We start from the raw sequence: 21,931 nt of genomic DNA on the forward strand, positions 1-21,931 counted from the left end.
AGAGTCTGGTACAGCCTAGTACACTCTAGTCTAGCCTAGTCCAGCCTGTTCCATGCTAGTATAGCCTATACCAACCTCCACTACTCTGTTCTCCCAACAGGCTGGACTATACTAGTCTTGGGTGCACTAGGCTGTACTGTACTGTACTGTACTGTACTGTACTAGACTCTACTGGTCTCTAATAGGCTGTTTTAAGCTCTAGTAGGCTTTGCTAGGCTTTACTGGGCTCTATTAGGCTATAGAAGCCAGTACTTTACTGTGGCCTACAAAGGCTCATGCGAAACTATTGCTCGTGAACACACAAGCTATGGCCCGTGTACGCAGTGTTTAGTCCCTATGGTCTGAGTATCTAGAGGGCTGACAAGGGACTAGTAAAGCCTAATAGAGAGTATTAGAGTCTGGTACAGCCTAGTACACTCTAGTCTAGCCTAGTCCAGCCTGTTCCATGCTAGTATAGCCTATACCAACCTCCACTACTCTGTTCTCCCAACAGGCTGGACTATACTAGTCTTGGGTGCACTAGGCTGTACTGTACTGTACTGTACTGTACTGTACTGTACTGTACTGTACTGTACTGTACTGTACTGTACTGTATTGTACTGTACTGTACTGTACTAGACTCTACTGGTCTCTAATAGGCTGTTTTAAGCTCTAGTAGGCTTTGCTAGGCTTTACTGGGCTCTATTAGGCTATAGAAGCCAGTACTTTACTGTGGCCTACAAAGGCTCATGCGAAACTATTGCTCGTGAACACACAAGCTATGGCCCGTGTACGCAGTGTTTAGTCCCTATGGTCTGAGTATCTAGAGGGCTGACAAGGGACTAGTAAAGCCTAATAGAGAGTATTAGAGTCTGGTACAGCCTAGTAAACTCTAGTCTAGCCTAGTCCAGCCTGTTCCATGCTAGTATAGCCTATACCAACCTCCACTACTCTGTTCTCCCAACAGGCTGGACTATACTAGTCTTGGGTGCACTAGGCTGTACTGTACTGTACTGTACTGTACTGTACTGTACTGTACTGTACTGTACTGTACTGTACTGTACTGTACTAGACTCTACTGGTCTCTAATAGGCTGTTTTAAGCTCTAGTAGGCTTTGCTAGGCTTTACTGGGCTCTATTAGGCTATAGAAGCCAGTACTTTACTGTGGCCTACAAAGGCTCATGCGAAACTATTGCTCGTGAACACACAAGCTATGGCCCGTGTACGCAGTGTTTAGTCCCTATGGTCTGAGTATCTAGAGGGCTGAAAAGGGACTAGTAAAGCCTAATAGAGAGTATTAGAGTCTGGTACAGCCTAGTACACTCTAGTCTAGCCTAGTCCAGCCTGTTTCATGCTAGCATAGCCTATACCAACCTCCACTACTCTGTTCTCCCAACAGGCTGGACTATACTAGTCTTGGGTGCACTAGGCTGTACTGTACTGTACTGTACTGTACTGTACTGTACTGTACTGTACTGTACTGTACTGTACTGTACTGTACTAGACTCTACTGGTCTCTAATAGGCTGTTTTAAGCTCTAGTAGGCTTTGCTAGGCTTTACTATTAGGCTATAGAAGCCAGTACTTTACTGTGGCCTACAAAGGCTCATGCGAAACTATTGCTCGTGAACACACAAGCTATGGCCCGTGTACACAGTGTTTAGTCCCTATGGTCTGAGTATCTACAGGGCTGACAAGGGACTAGTAAAGCCTAATAGAGAGTATTAGAGTCTGGTACAGCCTAGTACACTCTAGTCTAGCCTAGTCCAGCCTGTTCCATGCTAGTATAGCCTATACCAACCTCCACTACTCTGTTCTCCCAACAGGCTGGACTATACTAGTCTTGGGTGCACTAGGCTGTACTGTACTGTACTGTACTGTACTAGACTCTACTGGTCTCTAATAGGCTGTTTTAAGCTCTAGTAGGCTTTGCTAGGCTTTACTGGGCTCTATTAGGCTATAGAAGCCAGTACTTTACTGTGGCCTACAAAGGCTCATGCGAAACTATTGCTCGTGAACACACAAGCTATGGCCCGTGTACGCAGTGTTTAGTCCCTATGGTCTGAGTATCTAGAGGGCTGACAAGGGACTAGTAAAGCCTAATAGAGAGTATTAGAGTCTGGTACAGCCTAGTACACTCTAGTCTAGCCTAGTCCAGCCTGTTCCATGCTAGTATAGCCTATACCAACCTCCACTACTCTGTTCTCCCAACAGGCTGGACTATACTAGTCTTGGGTGCACTAGGCTGTACTGTACTGTACTGTACTGTACTAGACTCTACTGGTCTCTAATAGGCTGTTTTAAGCTCTAGTAGGCTTTGCTAGGCTTTACTGGGCTCTATTAGGCTATAGAAGCCAGTACTTTACTGTGGCCTACAAAGGCTCATGCGAAACTATTGCTCGTGAACACACAAGCTATGGCCCGTGTACGCAGTGTTTAGTCCCTATGGTCTGAGTATCTACAGGGCTGACAAGGGACTAGTAAAGCCTAATAGAGAGTATTAGAGTCTGGTACAGCCTAGTACACTCTAGTCTAGCCTAGTCCAGCCTGTTCCATGCTAGTATAGCCTATACCAACCTCCACTACTCTGTTCTCCCAACAGGCTGGACTATACTAGTCTTGGGTGCACTAGGCTGTACTGTACTGTACTGTACTGTACTGTACTGTACTGTACTGTACTGTACTAGACTCTACTGGTCTCTAATAGGCTGTTTTAAGCTCTAGTAGGCTTTGCTAGGCTTTACTGGGCTCTATTAGGCTATAAAAGCCAGTACTTTACTGTGGCCTACAAAGGCTCATGCAAAACTATTGCTCGTGAACACACAAGCTATGGCCCGTGTACACAGTGTTTAGTCCCTATGGTCTGAGTATCTACAGGGCTGACAAGGGACTAGTAAAGCCTAATAGAGAGTATTAGAGTCTGGTAGAGCCTAGTACACTCTAGTCTAGCCTAGTCCAGCCTGTTTCATGCTAGTATAGCCTATACCAACCTCCACTACTCTGTTCTCCCAACAGGCTGGACTATACTAGTCTTGGGTGCACTAGGCTGTACTGTACTGTACTGTACTGTACTGTACTAGACTCTACTGGTCTCTAATAGGCTGTTTTAAGCTCTAGTAGGCTTTGCTAGGCTTTACTGGGCTCTATTAGGCTATAGAAGCCAGTACTTTACTGTGGCCTACAAAGGCTCATGCGAAACTATTGCTCGTGAACACACAAGCTATGGCCCGTGTACGCAGTGTTTAGTCCCTATGGTCTGAGTATCTACAGGGCTGACAAGGGACTAGTAAAGCCTAATAGAGAGTATTAGAGTCTGGTACAGCCTAGTACACTCTAGTCTAGCCTAGTCCAGCCTGTTCCATGCTAGTATAGCCTATACCAACCTCCACTACTCTGTTCTCCCAACAGGCTGGACTATACTAGTCTTGGGTGCACTAGGCTGTACTGTACTGTACTGTACTGTACTGTACTGTACTAGACTCTACTGGTCTCTAATAGGCTGTTTTAAGCTCTAGTAGGCTTTGCTAGGCTTTACTGGGCTCTATTAGGCTATAGAAGCCAGTACTTTACTTTGGCCTACAAAGGCTCTTGCAAAACTATTGCTCGTGAACACACAAGCTATGGCCCGTGTACGCAGTGTTTAGTCCCTATGGTCTGAGTATCTAAAGGGCCGACAAGGGACTAGTAAAGCCTAATAGAGAGTATTAGAGTCTGGTACAGCCTAGTACACTCTAGTCTAGCCTAGTCCAGCCTGTTCCATGCTAGTATAGCCTATACCAACCTCCACTACTCTGTTCTCCCAACAGGCTGGACTATACTAGTCTTGGGTGCACTAGGCTGTACTGTACTGTACTGTACTAGACTCTACTGGTCTCTAATAGGCTGTTTTAAGCTCTAGTAGGCTTTGCTAGGCTTTACTGGGCTCTATTAGGCTATAGAAGCCAGTACTTTACTTTGGCCTACAAAGGCTGTTGCAAAACTATTGCTCGTGAACACACAAGCTATGGCCCGTGTACACAGTGTTTAGTCCCTATGGTCTGAGTATCTAAAGGGCTGACAAGGGACTAGTAAAGCCTAATAGAGAGTATTAGAGTCTGGTACAGCCTAGTACACTCTAGTCTAGCCTAGTCCAGCCTGTTCCATGCTAGTATAGCCTATATCAACCTCCACTACTCTGTTCTCCCAACAGGCTGGACTATACTAGTCTTGGGTGCACTAGGCTGTACTGTACTGTACTGTACTGTACTGTACTAGACTCTACTGGTCTCTAATAGGCTGTTTTAAGCTCTAGTAGGCTTTGCTAGGCTTTACTGGGCTCTATTAGGCTATAGAAGCCAGTACTTTACTTTGGCCTACAAAGGCTCTTGCAAAACTATTGCTCGTGAACACACAAGCTATGGCCCGTGTACACAGTGTTTAGTCCCTATGGTCTGAGTATCTAAAGGGCTGACAAGGGACTAGTAAAGCCTAATAGAGAGTATTAGAGTCTGGTACAGCCTAGTACACTCTAGTCTAGCCTAGTCCAGCCTGTTCCATGCTAGTATAGCCTATACCAACCTCCACTACTCTGTTCTCCCAACAGGCTGGACTATACTAGTCTTGGGTGCACTAGGCTGTACTGTACTGTACTGTACTAGACTCTACTGGTCTCTAATAGGCTGTTTTAAGCTCTAGTAGGCTTTGCTAGGCTTTACTGGGCTCTATTAGGCTATAGAAGCCAGTACTTTACTTTGGCCTACAAAGGCTCTTGCAAAACTATTGCTCGTGAACACACAAGCTATGGCCCGTGTACACAGTGTTTAGTCCCTATGGTCTGAGTATCTAAAGGGCTGACAAGGGACTAGTAAAGCCTAATAGAGAGTATTAGAGTCTGGTACAGCCTAGTACACTCTAGTCTAGCCTAGTCCAGCCTGTTCCATGCTAGTATAGCCTATACCCACCTCCCCTACTCTGTTCTCCCAACAGGCTGGACTATACTAGTCTTGGGTGCACTAGGCTGTACTGTACTGTACTGTACTGTACTAGACTCTACTGGTCTCTAATAGGCTGTTTTAAGCTCTAGTAGGCTTTGCTAGGCTTTACTGGGCTCTATTAGGCTATAGAAGCCAGTACTTTACTTTGGCCTACAAAGGCTCTTGCAAAACTATTGCTCGTGAACACACAAGCTATGGCCCGTGTACACAGTGTTTAGTCCCTATGGTCTGAGCATCTAAAGGGCTGACAAGGGACTAGTAAAGCCTAATAGAGAGTATTAGAGTCTGGTACAGCCTAGTACACTCTAGTCTAGCCTAGTCCAGCCTGTTCCATGCTAGTATAGCCTATACCAACCTCCCCTACTCTGTTCTCCCAACAGGCTGGACTATACTAGTCTTGGGTGCACTAGGCTGTACTGTACTGTACTAGACTCTACTGGTCTCTAATAGGCTGTTTTAAGCTCTAGTAGGCTTTGCTAGGCTTTACTGGGCTCTATTAGGCTATAGAAGCCAGTACTTTACTTTGGCCTACAAAGGCTCTTGCAAAACTATTGCTCGTGAACACACAAGCTATGGCCCGTGTACACAGTGTTTAGTCCCTATGGTCTGAGCATCTAAAGGGCTGACAAGGGACTAGTAAAGCCTAATAGAGAGTATTAGAGTCTGGTACAGCCTAGTACACTCTAGTCTAGCCTAGTCCAGCCTGTTCCATGCTAGTATAGCCTATACCAACCTCCACTACTCTGTTCTCCCAACAGGCTGGACTATACTAGTCTTGGGTGCACTAGGCTGTACTGTACTGTACTGTACTAGACTCTACTGGTCTCTAATAGGCTGTTTTAAGCTCTAGTAGGCTTTGCTAGGCTTTACTGGGCTCTATTAGGCTATAGAAGCCAGTACTTTACTTTGGCCTACAAAGGCTCTTGCAAAACTATTGCTCGTGAACACACAAGCTATGGCCCGTGTACACAGTGTTTAGTCCCTATGGTCTGAGTATCTAAAGGGCTGACAAGGGACTAGTAAAGCCTAATAGAGAGTATTAGAGTCTGGTACAGCCTAGTACACTCTAGTCTAGCCTAGTCCAGCCTGTTCCATGCTAGTATAGCCTATACCAACCTCCACTACTCTGTTCTCCCAACAGGCTGGACTATACTAGTCTTGGGTGCACTAGGCTGCACTAGGCTGTACTGTACTGTACTGTACTGTACTAGACTCTACTGGTCTCTAATAGGCTGTTTTAAGCTCTAGTAGGCTTTGCTAGGCTTTACTGGGCTCTATCAGGCTATAGAAGCCAGTACTTTACTTTGGCCTACAAAGGCTCTTGCAAAACTATTGCTCGTGAACACACAAGCTATGGCCCGTGTACGCAGTGTTTAGTCCCTATGGTCTGAGTATCTAAAGGGCTGACAAGGGACTAGTAAAGCCTAATAGAGAGTATTAGAGTCTGGTACAGCCTAGTACACTCTAGTCTAGCCTAGTCCAGCCTGTTCCATGCTAGTATAGCCTATACCAACCTCCACTACTCTGTTCTCCCAACAGGCTGGACTATACTAGTCTTGGGTGCACTAGGCTGTACTGTACTGTACTGTACTGTACTAGACTCTACTGGTCTCTAATAGGCTGTTTTAAGCTCTAGTAGGCTTTGCTAGGCTTTACTGGGCTTTATTAGGCTATAGAAGCCAGTACTTTACTTTGGCCTACAAAGGCTCTTGCAAAACTATTGCTCGTGAACACACAAGCTATGGCCCGTGTACGCAGTGTTTAGTCCCTATGGTCTGAGTATCTAAAGGGCTGACAAGGGACTAGTAAAGCCTAATAGAGAGTATTAGAGTCTGGTACAGCCTAGTACACTCTAGTCTAGCCTAGTCCAGCCTGTTCCATGCTAGTATAGCCTATACCAACCTCCACTACTCTGTTCTCCCAACAGGCTGGACTATACTAGTCTTGGGTGCACTAGGCTGTACTGTACTGTACTGTACTAGACTCTACTGGTCTCTAATAGGCTGTTTTAAGCTCTAGTAGGCTTTGCTAGGCTTTACTGGGCTCTATTAGGCTATAGAAGCCAGTACTTTACTTTGGCCTACAAAGGCTCTTGCAAAACTATTGCTCGTGAACACACAAGCTATGGCCCGTGTACACAGTGTTTAGTCCCTATGGTCTGAGTATCTAAAGGGCTGACAAGGGACTAGTAAAGCCTAATAGAGAGTATTAGAGTCTGGTACAGCCTAGTACACTCTAGTCTAGCCTAGTCCAGCCTGTTCCATGCTAGTATAGCCTATACCAACCTCCACTACTCTGTTCTCCCAACAGGCTGGACTATACTAGTCTTGGGTGCACTAGGCTGTACTGTACTGTACTGTACTGTACTAGACTCTACTGGTCTCTAATAGGCTGTTTTAAGCTCTAGTAGGCTTTGCTAGGCTTTACTGGGCTCTATTAGGCTATAGAAGCCAGTACTTTACTTTGGCCTACAAAGGCTCTTGCAAAACTATTGCTCGTGAACACACAAGCTATGGCCCGTGTACGCAGTGTTTAGTCCCTATGGTCTGAGTATCTAAAGGGCTGACAAGGGATTAGTAAAGCCTAATAGAGAGTATTAGAGTCTGGTACAGCCTAGTACACTCTAGTCTAGCCTAGTCCAGCCTGTTCCATGCTAGTATAGCCTATACCAACCTCCACTACTCTGTTCTCCCAACAGGCTGGACTATACTAGTCTTGGGTGCACTAGGCTGTACTGTACTGTACTGTACTGTACTGTACTGTACTGTACTGTACTGTACTGTACTAGACTCTACTGGTCTCTAATAGGCTGTTTTAAGCTCTAGTAGGCTTTGCTAGGCTTTACTGGGCTCTATTAGGCTATAGAAGCCAGTACTTTACTGTGGCCTACAAAGGCTCATGCGAAACTATTGCTCGTGAACACACAAGCTATGGCCCGTGTACGCAGTGTTTAGTCCCTATGGTCTGAGTATCTACAGGGCTGACAAGGGACTAGTAAAGCCTAATAGAGAGTATTAGAGTCTGGTACAGCCTAGTACACTCTAGTCTAGCCTAGTCCAGCCTGTTCCATGCTAGTATAGCCTATACCAACCTCCACTACTCTGTTCTCCCAACAGGCTGGACTATACTAGTCTTGGGTGCACTAGGCTGTACTGTACTGTACTGTACTAGACTCTACTGGTCTCTAATAGGCTGTTTTAAGCTCTAGTAGGCTTTGCTAGGCTTTACTGGGCTCTATTAGGCTATAGAAGCCAGTACTTTACTGTGGCCTACAAAGGCTCATGCGAAACTATTGCTCGTGAACACACAAGCTATGGCCCGTGTACGCAGTGTTTAGTCCCTATGGTCTGAGTATCTACAGGGCTGACAAGGGACTAGTAAAGCCTAATAGAGAGTATTAGAGTCTGGTACAGCCTAGTACACTCTAGTCTAGCCTAGTCCAGCCTGTTCCATGCTAGTATAGCCTATACCAACCTCCACTACTCTGTTCTCCCAACAGGCTGGACTATACTAGTCTTGGGTGCACTAGGCTGTACTGTACTGTACTGTACTGTACTGTACTGTACTGTACTAGACTCTACTGGTCTCTAATAGGCTGTTTTAAGCTCTAGTAGGCTTTGCTAGGCTTTACTGGGCTCTATTAGGCTATAGAAGCCAGTACTTTACTGTGGCCTACAAAGGCTCATGCGAAACTATTGCTCGTGAACACACAAGCTATGGCCCGTGTACGCAGTGTTTAGTCCCTATGGTCTGAGTATCTACAGGGCTGACAAGGGACTAGTAAAGCCTAATAGAGAGTATTAGAGTCTCGTACAGCCTAGTACACTCTAGTCTAGCCTAGTCCAGCCTGTTCCATGCTAGTATAGCCTATACCAACCTCCACTACTCTGTTCTCCCAACAGGCTGGACTATACTAGTCTTGGGTGCACTAGGCTGTACTGTACTGTACTGTACTGTACTAGACTCTACTGGTCTCTAATAGGCTGTTTTAAGCTCTAGTAGGCTTTGCTAGGCTTTACTGGGCTCTATTAGGCTATAGAAGCCAGTACTTTACTTTGGCCTACAAAGGCTCTTGCAAAACTATTGCTCGTGAACACACAAGCTATGGCCCGTGTACGCAGTGTTTAGTCCCTATGGTCTGAGTATCTAAAGGGCCGACAAGGGACTAGTAAAGCCTAATAGAGAGTATTAGAGTCTGGTACAGCCTAGTACACTCTAGTCTAGCCTAGTCCAGCCTGTTCCATGCTAGTATAGCCTATACCAACCTCCACTACTCTGTTCTCCCAACAGGCTGGACTATACTAGTCTTGGGTGCACTAGGCTGTACTGTACTGTACTGTACTAGACTCTACTGGTCTCTAATAGGCTGTTTTAAGCTCTAGTAGGCTTTGCTAGGCTTTACTGGGCTCTATTAGGCTATAGAAGCCAGTACTTTACTTTGGCCTACAAAGGCTCTTGCAAAACTATTGCTCGTGAACACACAAGCTATGGCCCGTGTACACAGTGTTTAGTCCCTATGGTCTGAGTATCTAAAGGGCTGACAAGGGACTAGTAAAGCCTAATAGAGAGTATTAGAGTCTGGTACAGCCTAGTACACTCTAGTCTAGCCTAGTCCAGCCTGTTCCATGCTAGTATAGCCTATATCAACCTCCACTACTCTGTTCTCCCAACAGGCTGGACTATACTAGTCTTGGGTGCACTAGGCTGTACTGTACTGTACTGTACTGTACTGTACTAGACTCTACTGGTCTCTAATAGGCTGTTTTAAGCTCTAGTAGGCTTTGCTAGGCTTTACTGGGCTCTATTAGGCTATAGAAGCCAGTACTTTACTTTGGCCTACAAAGGCTCTTGCAAAACTATTGCTCGTGAACACACAAGCTATGGCCCGTGTACACAGTGTTTAGTCCCTATGGTCTGAGTATCTAAAGGGCTGACAAGGGACTAGTAAAGCCTAATAGAGAGTATTAGAGTCTGGTACAGCCTAGTACACTCTAGTCTAGCCTAGTCCAGCCTGTTCCATGCTACTATAGCCTATACCAACCTCCACTACTCTGTTCTCCCAACAGGCTGGACTATACTAGTCTTGGGTGCACTAGGCTGTACTGTACTGTACTGTACTAGACTCTACTGGTCTCTAATAGGCTGTTTTAAGCTCTAGTAGGCTTTGCTAGGCTTTACTGGGCTCTATTAGGCTATAGAAGCCAGTACTTTACTTTGGCCTACAAAGGCTCTTGCAAAACTATTGCTCGTGAACACACAAGCTATGGCCCGTGTACACAGTGTTTAGTCCCTATGGTCTGAGTATCTAAAGGGCTGACAAGGGACTAGTAAAGCCTAATAGAGAGTATTAGAGTCTGGTACAGCCTAGTACACTCTAGTCTAGCCTAGTCCAGCCTGTTCCATGCTAGTATAGCCTATACCCACCTCCCCTACTCTGTTCTCCCAACAGGCTGGACTATACTAGTCTTGGGTGCACTAGGCTGTACTGTACTGTACTGTACTGTACTAGACTCTACTGGTCTCTAATAGGCTGTTTTAAGCTCTAGTAGGCTTTGCTAGGCTTTACTGGGCTCTATTAGGCTATAGAAGCCAGTACTTTACTTTGGCCTACAAAGGCTCTTGCAAAACTATTGCTCGTGAACACACAAGCTATGGCCCGTGTACACAGTGTTTAGTCCCTATGGTCTGAGCATCTAAAGGGCTGACAAGGGACTAGTAAAGCCTAATAGAGAGTATTAGAGTCTGGTACAGCCTAGTACACTCTAGTCTAGCCTAGTCCAGCCTGTTCCATGCTAGTATAGCCTATACCAACCTCCACTACTCTGTTCTCCCAACAGGCTGGACTATACTAGTCTTGGGTGCACTAGGCTGTACTGTACTGTACTGTACTAGACTCTACTGGTCTCTAATAGGCTGTTTTAAGCTCTAGTAGGCTTTGCTAGGCTTTACTGGGCTCTATTAGGCTATAGAAGCCAGTACTTTACTTTGGCCTACAAAGGCTCTTGCAAAACTATTGCTCGTGAACACACAAGCTATGGCCCGTGTACACAGTGTTTAGTCCCTATGGTCTGAGTATCTAAAGGGCTGACAAGGGACTAGTAAAGCCTAATAGAGAGTATTAGAGTCTGCTACAGCCTAGTACACTCTAGTCTAGCCTAGTCCAGCCTGTTCCATGCTAGTATAGCCTATACCAACCTCCACTACTCTGTTCTCCCAACAGGCTGGACTATACTAGTCTTGGGTGCACTAGGCTGTACTGTACTGTACTGTACTGTACTGTACTGTACTGTACTGTACTAGACTCTACTGGTCTCTAATAGGCTGTTTTAAGCTCTAGTAGGCTTTGCTAGGCTTTACTGGGCTCTATTAGGCTATAGAAGCCAGTACTTTACTTTGGCCTACAAAGGCTCTTGCAAAACTATTGCTCGTGAACACACAAGCTATGGCCCGTGTACGCAGTGTTTAGTCCCTATGGTCTGAGTATCTAAAGGGCTGACAAGGGATTAGTAAAGCCTAATAGAGAGTATTAGAGTCTGGTACAGCCTAGTACACTCTAGTCTAGCCTAGTCCAGCCTGTTCCATGCTAGTATAGCCTATACCAACCTCCACTACTCTGTTCTCCCAACAGGCTGGACTATACTAGTCTTGGGTGCACTAGGCTGTACTGTACTGTACTGTACTGTACTAGACTCTACTGGTCTCTAATAGGCTGTTTTAAGCTCTAGTAGGCTTTGCTAGGCTTTACTGGGCTCTATTAGGCTATAGAAGCCAGTACTTTACTTTGGCCTACAAAGGCTCTTGCAAAACTATTGCTCGTGAACACACAAGCTATGGCCCGTGTACGCAGTGTTTAGTCCCTATGGTCTGAGTATCTAAAGGGCTGACAAGGGACTAGTAAAGCCTAATAGAGAGTATTAGAGTCTGGTACAGCCTAGTACACTCTAGTCTAGCCTAGTCCAGCCTGTTCCATGCTAGTATAGCCTATACCAACCTCCACTACTCTGTTCTCCCAACAGGCTGGACTATACTAGTCTTGGGTGCACTAGGCTGTACTGTACTGTACTGTACTAGACTCTACTGGTCTCTAATAGGCTGTTTTAAGCTCTAGTAGGCTTTGCTAGGCTTTACTGGGCTCTATTAGGCTATAGAAGCCAGTACTTTACTTTGGCCTACAAAGGCTCTTGCAAAACTATTGCTCGTGAACACACAAGCTATGGCCCGTGTACACAGTGTTTAGTCCCTATGGTCTGAGTATCTAAAGGGCTGACAAGGGACTAGTAAAGCCTAATAGAGAGTATTAGAGTCTGGTACAGCCTAGTACACTCTAGTCTAGCCTAGTCCAGCCTGTTCCATGCTAGTATAGCCTATACCAACTTCCACTACTCTGTTCTCCCAACAGGCTGGACTATACTAGTCTTGGGTGCACTAGGCTGTACTGTACTGTACTGTACTGTACTAGACTCTACTGGTCTCTAATAGGCTGTTTTAAGCTCTAGTAGGCTTTGCTAGGCTTTACTGGGCTCTATTAGGCTATAGAAGCCAGTACTTTACTTTGGCCTACAAAGGCTCTTGCAAAACTATTGCTCGTGAACACACAAGCTATGGCCCGTGTACGCAGTGTTTAGTCCCTATGGTCTGAGTATCTAAAGGGCTGACAAGGGATTAGTAAAGCCTAATAGAGAGTATTAGAGTCTGGTACAGCCTAGTACACTCTAGTCTAGCCTAGTCCAGCCTGTTCCATGCTAGTATAGCCTATACCCACCTCCCCTACTCTGTTCTCCCAACAGGCTGGACTATACTAGTCTTGGGTGCACTAGGCTGTACTGTACTGTACTGTACTAGACTCTACTGGTCTCTAATAGGCTGTTTTAAGCTCTAGTAGGCTTTGCTAGGCTTTACTGGGCTCTATTAGGCTATAGAAGCCAGTACTTTACTTTGGCCTACAAAGGCTCTTGCAAAACTATTGCTCGTGAACACACAAGCTATGGCCCGTGTACGCAGTGTTTAGTCCCTATGGTCTGAGTATCTAAAGGGCTGACAAGGGACTAGTAAAGCCTAATAGAGAGTATTAGAGTCTGGTACAGCCTAGTACACTCTAGTCTAGCCTAGTCCAGCCTGTTCCATGCTAGTATAGCCTATACCAACCTCCACTACTCTGTTCTCCCAACAGGCTGGACTATACTAGTCTTGGGTGCACTAGGCTGTACTGTACTGTACTGTACTAGACTCTACTGGTGTCTAATAGGCTGTTTTAAGCTCTAGTAGGCTTTGCTAGGCTTTACTGGGCTCTATTAGGCTATAGAAGCCAGTACTTTACTTTGCCCTACAAAAGCTCTTGCAAAACTATTGCTCGTGAACACACAAGCTATGGCCCGTGTACGCAGTGTTTAGTCCCTATGGTCTGAGTATCTAAAGGGCCGACAAGGGACTAGTAAAGCCTAATAGAGAGTATTAGAGTCTGGTACAGCCTAGTACACTCTAGTCTAGCCTAGTCCAGCCTGTTCCATGCTAGTATAGCCTATACCAACCTCCACTACTCTGTTCTCCCAACAGGCTGGACTATACTAGTCTTGGGTGCACTAGGCTGTACTGTACTGTACTGTACTAGACTCTACTGGTCTCTAATAGGCTGTTTTAAGCTCTAGTAGGCTTTGCTAGGCTTTACTGGGCTCTATTAGGCTATAGAAGCCAGTACTTTACTTTGGCCTACAAAGGCTCTTGCAAAACTATTGCTCGTGAACACACAAGCTATGGCCCGTGTACACAGTGTTTAGTCCCCATGGTCTGAGTATCTAAAGGGCTGACAAGGGACTAGTAAAGCCTAATAGAGAGTATTAGAGTCTGGTACAGCCTAGTACACTCTAGTCTAGCCTAGTCCAGCCTGTTCCATGCTAGTATAGCCTATACCAACCTCCACTACTCTGTTCTCCCAACAGGCTGGACTATACTAGTCTTGGGTGCACTAGGCTGTACTGTACTGTACTGTACTGTACTAGACTCTACTGGTCTCTAATAGGCTGTTTTAAGCTCTAGTAGGCTTTGCTAGGCTTTACTGGGCTCTATTAGGCTATAGAAGCCAGTACTTTACTTTGGCCTACAAAGGCTCTTGCAAAACTATTGCTCGTGAACACACAAGCTATGGCCCGTGTACGCAGTGTTTAGTCCCTATGGTCTGAGTATCTAAAGGGCTGACAAGGGATTAGTAAAGCCTAATAGAGAGTATTAGAGTCTGGTACAGCCTAGTACACTCTAGTCTAGCCTAGTCCAGCCTGTTCCATGCTAGTATAGCCTATACCCACCTCCCCTACTCTGTTCTCCCAACAGGCTGGACTATACTAGTCTTGGGTGCACTAGGCTGTACTGTACTGTACTGTACTAGACTCTACTGGTCTCTAATAGGCTGTTTTAAGCTCTAGTAGGCTTTGCTAGGCTTTACTGGGCTCTATTAGGCTATAGAAGCCAGTACTTTACTTTGGCCTACAAAGGCTCTTGCAAAACTATTGCTCGTGAACACACAAGCTATGGCCCGTGTACGCAGTGTTTAGTCCCTATGGTCTGAGTATCTAAAGGGCTGACAAGGGACTAGTAAAGCCTAATAGAGAGTATTAGAGTCTGGTACAGCCTAGTACACTCTAGTCTAGCCTAGTCCAGCCTGTTCCATGCTAGTATAGCCTATACCAACCTCCACTACTCTGTTCTCCCAACAGGCTGGACTATACTAGTCTTGGGTGCACTAGGCTGTACTGTACTGTACTGTACTAGACTCTACTGGTGTCTAATAGGCTGTTTTAAGCTCTAGTAGGCTTTGCTAGGCTTTACTGGGCTCTATTAGGCTATAGAAGCCAGTACTTTACTTTGGCCTACAAAAGCTCTTGCAAAACTATTGCTCGTGAACACACAAGCTATGGCCCGTGTACGCAGTGTTTAGTCCCTATGGTCTGAGTATCTAAAGGGCCGACAAGGGACTAGTAAAGCCTAATAGAGAGTATTAGAGTCTGGTACAGCCTAGTACACTCTAGTCTAGCCTAGTCCAGCCTGTTCCATGCTAGTATAGCCTATACCAACCTCCACTACTCTGTTCTCCCAACAGGCTGGACTATACTAGTCTTGGGTGCACTAGGCTGTACTGTACTGTACTAGACTCTACTGGTCTCTAATAGGCTGTTTTAAGCTCTAGTAGGCTTTGCTAGGCTTTACTGGGCTCTATTAGGCTATAGAAGCCAGTACTTTACTTTGGCCTACAAAGGCTCTTGCAAAACTATTGCTCGTGAACACACAAGCTATGGCCCGTGTACACAGTGTTTAGTCCCTATGGTCTGAGTATCTAAAGGGCTGACAAGGGACTAGTAAAGCCTAATAGAGAGTATTAGAGTCTGGTACAGCCTAGTACACTCTAGTCTAGCCTAGTCCAGCCTGTTCCATGCTAGTATAGCCTATATCAACCTCCACTACTCTGTTCTCCCAACAGGCTGGACTATACTAGTCTTGGGTGCACTAGGCTGTACTGTACTGTACTGTACTGTACTGTACTGTACTGTACTAGACTCTACTGGTCTCTAATAGGCTGTTTTAAGCTCTAGTAGGCTTTGCTAGGCTTTACTGGGCTCTATTAGGCTATAGAAGCCAGTACTTTACTTTGGCCTACAAAGGCTCTTGCAATACTATTGCTCGTGAACACACAAGCTATGGCCCGTGTACACAGTGTTTAGTCCCTATGGTCTGAGTATCTAAAGGGCTGACAAGGGACTAGTAAAGCCTAATAGAGAGTATTAGAGTCTGGTACAGCCTAGTACACTCTAGTCTAGCCTAGTCCAGCCTGTTCCATGCTAGTATAGCCTATACCAACCTCCACTACTCTGTTCTCCCAACAGGCTGGACTATACTAGTCTTGGGTGCACTAGGCTGTACTGTACTGTACTGTACTGTACTGTACTGTACTGTACTGTACTGTACTAGACTCTACTGGTCTCTAATAGGCTGTTTTAAGCTCTAGTAGGCTTTGCTAGGCTTTACTGGGCTCTATTAGGCTATAGAAGCCAGTACTTTACTTTGGCCTACAAAGGCTCTTGCAAAACTATTGCTCGTGAACACACAAGCTATGGCCCGTGTACGCAGTGTTTAGTCCCTATGGTCTGAGTATCTAAAGGGCTGACAAGGGATTAGTAAAGCCTAATAGAGAGTATTAGAGTCTGGTACAGCCTAGTACACTCTAGTCTAGCCTAGTCCAGCCTGTTCCATGCTAGTATAGCCTATACCAACCTCCACTACTCTGTTCTCCCAACAGGCTGGACTATACTAGTCTTGGGTGCACTAGGCTGTACTGTACTGTACTGTACTAGACTCTACTGGTCTCTAATAGGCTGTTTTAAGCTCTAGTAGGCTTTGCTAGGCTTTACTGGGCTCTATTAGGCTATAGAAGCCAGTACTTTACTTTGGCCTACAAAGGCTCTTGCAAAACTATTGCTCGTGAACACACAAGCTATGGCCCGTGTACGCAGTGTTTAGTCCCTATGGTCTGAGTATCTAAAGGGCTGACAAGGGACTAGTAAAGCCTAATAGAGAGTATTAGAGTCTGGTACAGCCTAGTACACTCTAGTCTAGCCTAGTCCAGCCTGTTCCATGCTAGTATAGCCTATACCAACCTCCACTACTCTGTTCTCCCAACAGGCTGGACTATACTAGTCTTGGGTGCACTAGGCTGTACTGTACTGTACTGTACTAGACTCTACTGGTGTCTAATAGGCTGTTTTAAGCTCTAGTAGGCTTTGCTAGGCTTTACTGGGCTCTATTAGGCTATAGAAGCCAGTACTTTACTTTGGCCTACAAAGGCTCTTGCAAAACTATTGCTCGTGAACACACAAGCTATGGCCCGTGTACGCAGTGTTTAGTCCCTATGGTCTGAGTATCTAAAGGGCCGACAAGGGACTAGTAAAGCCTAATAGAGAGTATTAGAGTCTGGTACAGCCTAGTACACTCTAGTCTAGCCTAGTCCAGCCTGTTCCATGCTAGTATAGCCTATACCAACCTCCACTACTCTGTTCTCCCAACAGGCTGGACTATACTAGTCTTGGGTGCACTAGGCTGTACTGTACTGTACTGTACTAGACTCTACTGGTCTCTAATAGGCTGTTTTAAGCTCTAGTAGGCTTTGCTAGGCTTTACTGGGCTCTATTAGGCTATAGAAGCCAGTACTTTACTTTGGCCTACAAAGGCTCTTGCAAAACTATTGCTCGTGAACACACAAGCTATGGCCCGTGTACACAGTGTTTAGTCCCTATGGTCTGAGTATCTAAAGGGCTGACAAGGGACTAGTAAAGCCTAATAGAGAGTATTAGAGTCTGGTACAGCCTAGTACACTCTAGTCTAGCCTAGTCCAGCCTGTTCCATGCTAGTATAGCCTATATCAACCTCCACTACTCTGTTCTCCCAACAGGCTGGACTATACTAGTCTTGGGTGCACTAGGCTGTACTGTACTGTACTGTACTGTACTGTACTGTACTAGACTCTACTGGTCTCTAATAGGCTGTTTTAAGCTCTAGTAGGCTTTGCTAGGCTTTACTGGGCTCTATTAGGCTATAGAAGCCAGTACTTTACTTTGGCCTACAAAGGCTCTTGCAAAACTATTGCTCGTGAACACACAAGCTATGGCCCGTGTACACAGTGTTTAGTCCCTATGGTCTGAGTATCTAAAGGGCTGACAAGGGACTAGTAAAGCCTAATAGAGAGTATTAGAGTCTGGTACAGCCTAGTACACTCTAGTCTAGCCTAGTCCAGCCTGTTCCATGCTAGTATAGCCTATACCCACCTCCCCTACTCTGTTCTCCCAACAGGCTGGACTATACTAGTCTTGGGTGCACTAGGCTGTACTGTACTGTACTGTACTAGACTCTACTGGTCTCTAATAGGCTGTTTTAAGCTCTAGTAGGCTTTGCTAGGCTTTACTGGGCTCTATTAGGCTATAGAAGCCAGTACTTTACTTTGGCCTACAAAGGCTCTTGCAAAACTATTGCTCGTGAACACACAAGCTATGGCCCGTGTACACAGTGTTTAGTCCCTATGGTCTGAGTATCTAAAGGGCTGACAAGGGACTAGTAAAGCCTAATAGAGAGTATTAGAGTCTGGTACAGCCTAGTACACTCTAGTCTAGCCTAGTCCAGCCTGTTCCATGCTAGTATAGCCTATACCCACCTCCCCTACTCTGTTCTCCCAACAGGCTGGACTATACTAGTCTTGGGTGCACTAGGCTGTACTGTACTGTACTGTACTAGACTCTACTGGTCTCTAATAGGCTGTTTTAAGCTCTAGTAGGCTTTGCTAGGCTTTACTGGGCTCTATTAGGCTATAGAAGCCAGTACTTTACTTTGGCCTACAAAGGCTCTTGCAAAACTATTGCTCGTGAACACACAAGCTATGGCCCGTGTACACAGTGTTTAGTCCCTATGGTCTGAGTATCTAAAGGGCTGACAAGGGACTAGTAAAGCCTAATAGAGAGTATTAGAGTCTGGTACAGCCTAGTACACTCTAGTCTAGCCTAGTCCAGCCTGTTCCATGCTAGTACAGCCTATACCAACCTCCACTACTCTGTTCTCCCAACAGGCTGGACTATACTAGTCTTGGGTGCACTAGGCTGTACTGTACTGTACTGTACTGTACTAGACTCTACTGGTCTCTAATAGGCTGTTTTAAGCTCTAGTAGGCTTTGCTAGGCTTTACTGGGCTCTATTAGGCTATAGAAGCCAGTACTTTACTTTGGCCTACAAAGGCTCTTGCAAAACTATTGCTCGTGAACACACAAGCTATGGCCCGTGTACACAGTGTTTAGTCCCTATGGTCTGAGTATCTAAAGGGCTGACAAGGGACTAGTAAAGCCTAATAGAGAGTATTAGAGTCTGGTACAGCCTAGTACACTCTAGTCTAGCCTAGTCCAGCCTGTTCCATGCTAGTATAGCCTATACCCACCTCCCCTACTCTGTTCTCCCAACAGGCTGGACTATACTAGTCTTGGGTGCACTAGGCTGTACTGTACTGTACTGTACTGTACTGTACTAGACTCTACTGGTCTCTAATAGGCTGTTTTAAGCTCTAGTAGGCTTTGCTAGGCTTTACTGGGCTCTATTAGGCTATAGAAGCCAGTACTTTACTTTGGCCTACAAAGGCTCTTGCAAAACTATTGCTCGTGAACACACAAGCTATGGCCCGTGTACACAGTGTTTAGTCCCTATGGTCTGAGTATCTAAAGGGCTGACAAGGGACTAGTAAAGCCTAATAGAGAGTATTAGAGTCTGGTACAGCCTAGTACACTCTAGTCTAGCCTAGTCCAGCCTGTTCCATGCTAGTATAGCCTATACCCACCTCCCCTACTCTGTTCTCCCAACAGGCTGGACTATACTAGTCTTGGGTGCACTAGGCTGTACTGTACTGTACTGTACTAGACTCTACTGGTCTCTAATAGGCTGTTTTAAGCTCTAGTAGGCTTTGCTAGGCTTTACTGGGCTCTATTAGGCTATAGAAGCCAGTACTTTACTTTGGCCTACAAAGGCTCTTGCAAAACTATTGCTCGTGAACACACAAGCTATGGCCCGTGTACACAGTGTTTAGTCCCTATGGTCTGAGTATCTAAAGGGCTGACAAGGGACTAGTAAAGCCTAATAGAGAGTATTAGAGTCTGGTACAGCCTAGTACACTCTAGTCTAGCCTAGTCCAGCCTGTTCCATGCTAGTATAGCCTATACCCACCTCCCCTACTCTGTTCTCCCAACAGGCTGGACTATACTAGTCTTGGGTGCACTAGGCTGTACTGTACTGTACTGTACTAGACTCTACTGGTCTCTAATAGGCTGTTTTAAGCTCTAGTAGGCTTTGCTAGGCTTTACTGGGCTCTATTAGGCTATAGAAGCCAGTACTTTACTTTGGCCTACAAAGGCTCTTGCAAAACTATTGCTCGTGAACACACAAGCTATGGCCCGTGTACACAGTGTTTAGTCCCTATGGTCTGAGTATCTAAAGGGCTGACAAGGGACTAGTAAAGCCTAATAGAGAGTATTAGAGTCTGGTACAGCCTAGTACACTCTAGTCTAGCCTAGTCCAGCCTGTTCCATGCTAGTACAGCCTATACCAACCTCCACTACTCTGTTCTCCCAACAGGCTGGACTATACTAGTCTTGGGTGCACTAGGCTGTACTGTACTGTACTGTACTGTACTAGACTCTACTGGTCTCTAATAGGCTGTTTTAAGCTCTAGTAGGCTTTGCTAGGCTTTACTGGGCTCTATTAGGCTATAGAAGCCAGTACTTTACTTTGGCCTACAAAGGCTCTTGCAAAACTATTGCTCGTGAACACACAAGCTATGGCCCGTGTACACAGTGTTTAGTCCCTATGGTCTGAGTATCTAAAGGGCTGACAAGGGACTAGTAAAGCCTAATAGAGAGTATTAGAGTCTGGTACAGCCTAGTACACTCTAGTCTAGCCTAGTCCAGCCTGTTCCATGCTAGTATAGCCTATACCCACCTCCCCTACTCTGTTCTCCCAACAGGCTGGACTATACTAGTCTTGGGTGCACTAGGCTGTACTGTACTGTACTGTACTGTACTGTACTAGACTCTACTGGTCTCTAATAGGCTGTTTTAAGCTCTAGTAGGCTTTGCTAGGCTTTACTGGGCTCTATTAGGCTATAGAAGCCAGTACTTTACTTTGGCCTACAAAGGCTCTTGCAAAACTATTGCTCGTGAACACACAAGCTATGGCCCGTGTACACAGTGTTTAGTCCCTATGGTCTGAGTATCTAAAGGGCTGACAAGGGACTAGTAAAGCCTAATAGAGAGTATTAGAGTCTGGTACAGCCTAGTACACTCTAGTCTAGCCTAGTCCAGCCTGTTCCATGCTAGTATAGCCTATACCCACCTCCCCTACTCTGTTCTCCCAACAGGCTGGACTATACTAGTCTTGGGTGCACTAGGCTGTACTGTACTGTACTGTACTAGACTCTACTGGTCTCTAATAGGCTGTTTTAAGCTCTAGTAGGCTTTGCTAGGCTTTACTGGGCTCTATTAGGCTATAGAAGCCAGTACTTTACTTTGGCCTACAAAGGCTCTTGCAAAACTATTGCTCGTGAACACACAAGCTATGGCCCGTGTACACAGTGTTTAGTCCCTATGGTCTGAGTATCTAAAGGGCTGACAAGGGACTAGTAAAGCCTAATAGAGAGTATTAGAGTCTGGTACAGCCTAGTACACTCTAGTCTAGCCTAGTCCAGCCTGTTCCATGCTAGTATAGCCTATACCCACCTCCCCTACTCTGTTCTCCCAACAGGCTGGACTATACTAGTCTTGGGTGCACTAGGCTGTACTGTACTGTACTGTACTAGACTCTACTGGTCTCTAATAGGCTGTTTTAAGCTCTAGTAGGCTTTGCTAGGCTTTACTGGGCTCTATTAGGCTATAGAAGCCAGTACTTTACTTTGGCCTACAAAGGCTCTTGCAAAACTATTGCTCGTGAACACACAAGCTATGGCCCGTGTACACAGTGTTTAGTCCCTATGGTCTGAGTATCTAAAGGGCTGACAAGGGACTAGTAAAGCCTAATAGAGAGTATTAGAGTCTGGTACAGCCTAGTACACTCTAGTCTAGCCTAGTCCAGCCTGTTCCATGCTAGTATAGCCTATACCAACCTCCACTACTCTGTTCTCCCAACAGGCTGGACTATACTAGTCTTGGGTGCACTAGGCTGTACTGTACTGTACTGTACTGTACTAGACTCTACTGGTCTCTAATAGGCTGTTTTAAGCTCTAGTAGGCTTTGCTAGGCTTTACTGGGCTCTATTAGGCTATAGAAGCCAGTACTTTACTTTGGCCTACAAAGGCTCTTGCAAAACTATTGCTCGTGAACACACAAGCTATGGCCCGTGTACACAGTGTTTAGTCCCTATGGTCTGAGTATCTAAAGGGCTGACAAGGGACTAGTAAAGCCTAATAGAGAGTATT

General features: G+C 45.7%; 1 protein-coding gene across 4 annotated transcripts in view; it reads left to right on the forward strand.

Moving 5' to 3' along the window:
* tedc1 (tubulin epsilon and delta complex 1) overlaps positions 1 to 21,931 on the forward strand; it is a 92,666-nt gene that overhangs the window by 38,206 nt on the left and 32,529 nt on the right. The window lies entirely within an intron of this gene.

Source organism: Gymnoscopelus braueri (assembly GCF_963280865.1).
Source record: "Gymnoscopelus braueri genome assembly, chromosome: 19".
Lineage (NCBI taxonomy): Eukaryota > Metazoa > Chordata > Actinopteri > Myctophiformes > Myctophidae > Gymnoscopelus > Gymnoscopelus braueri.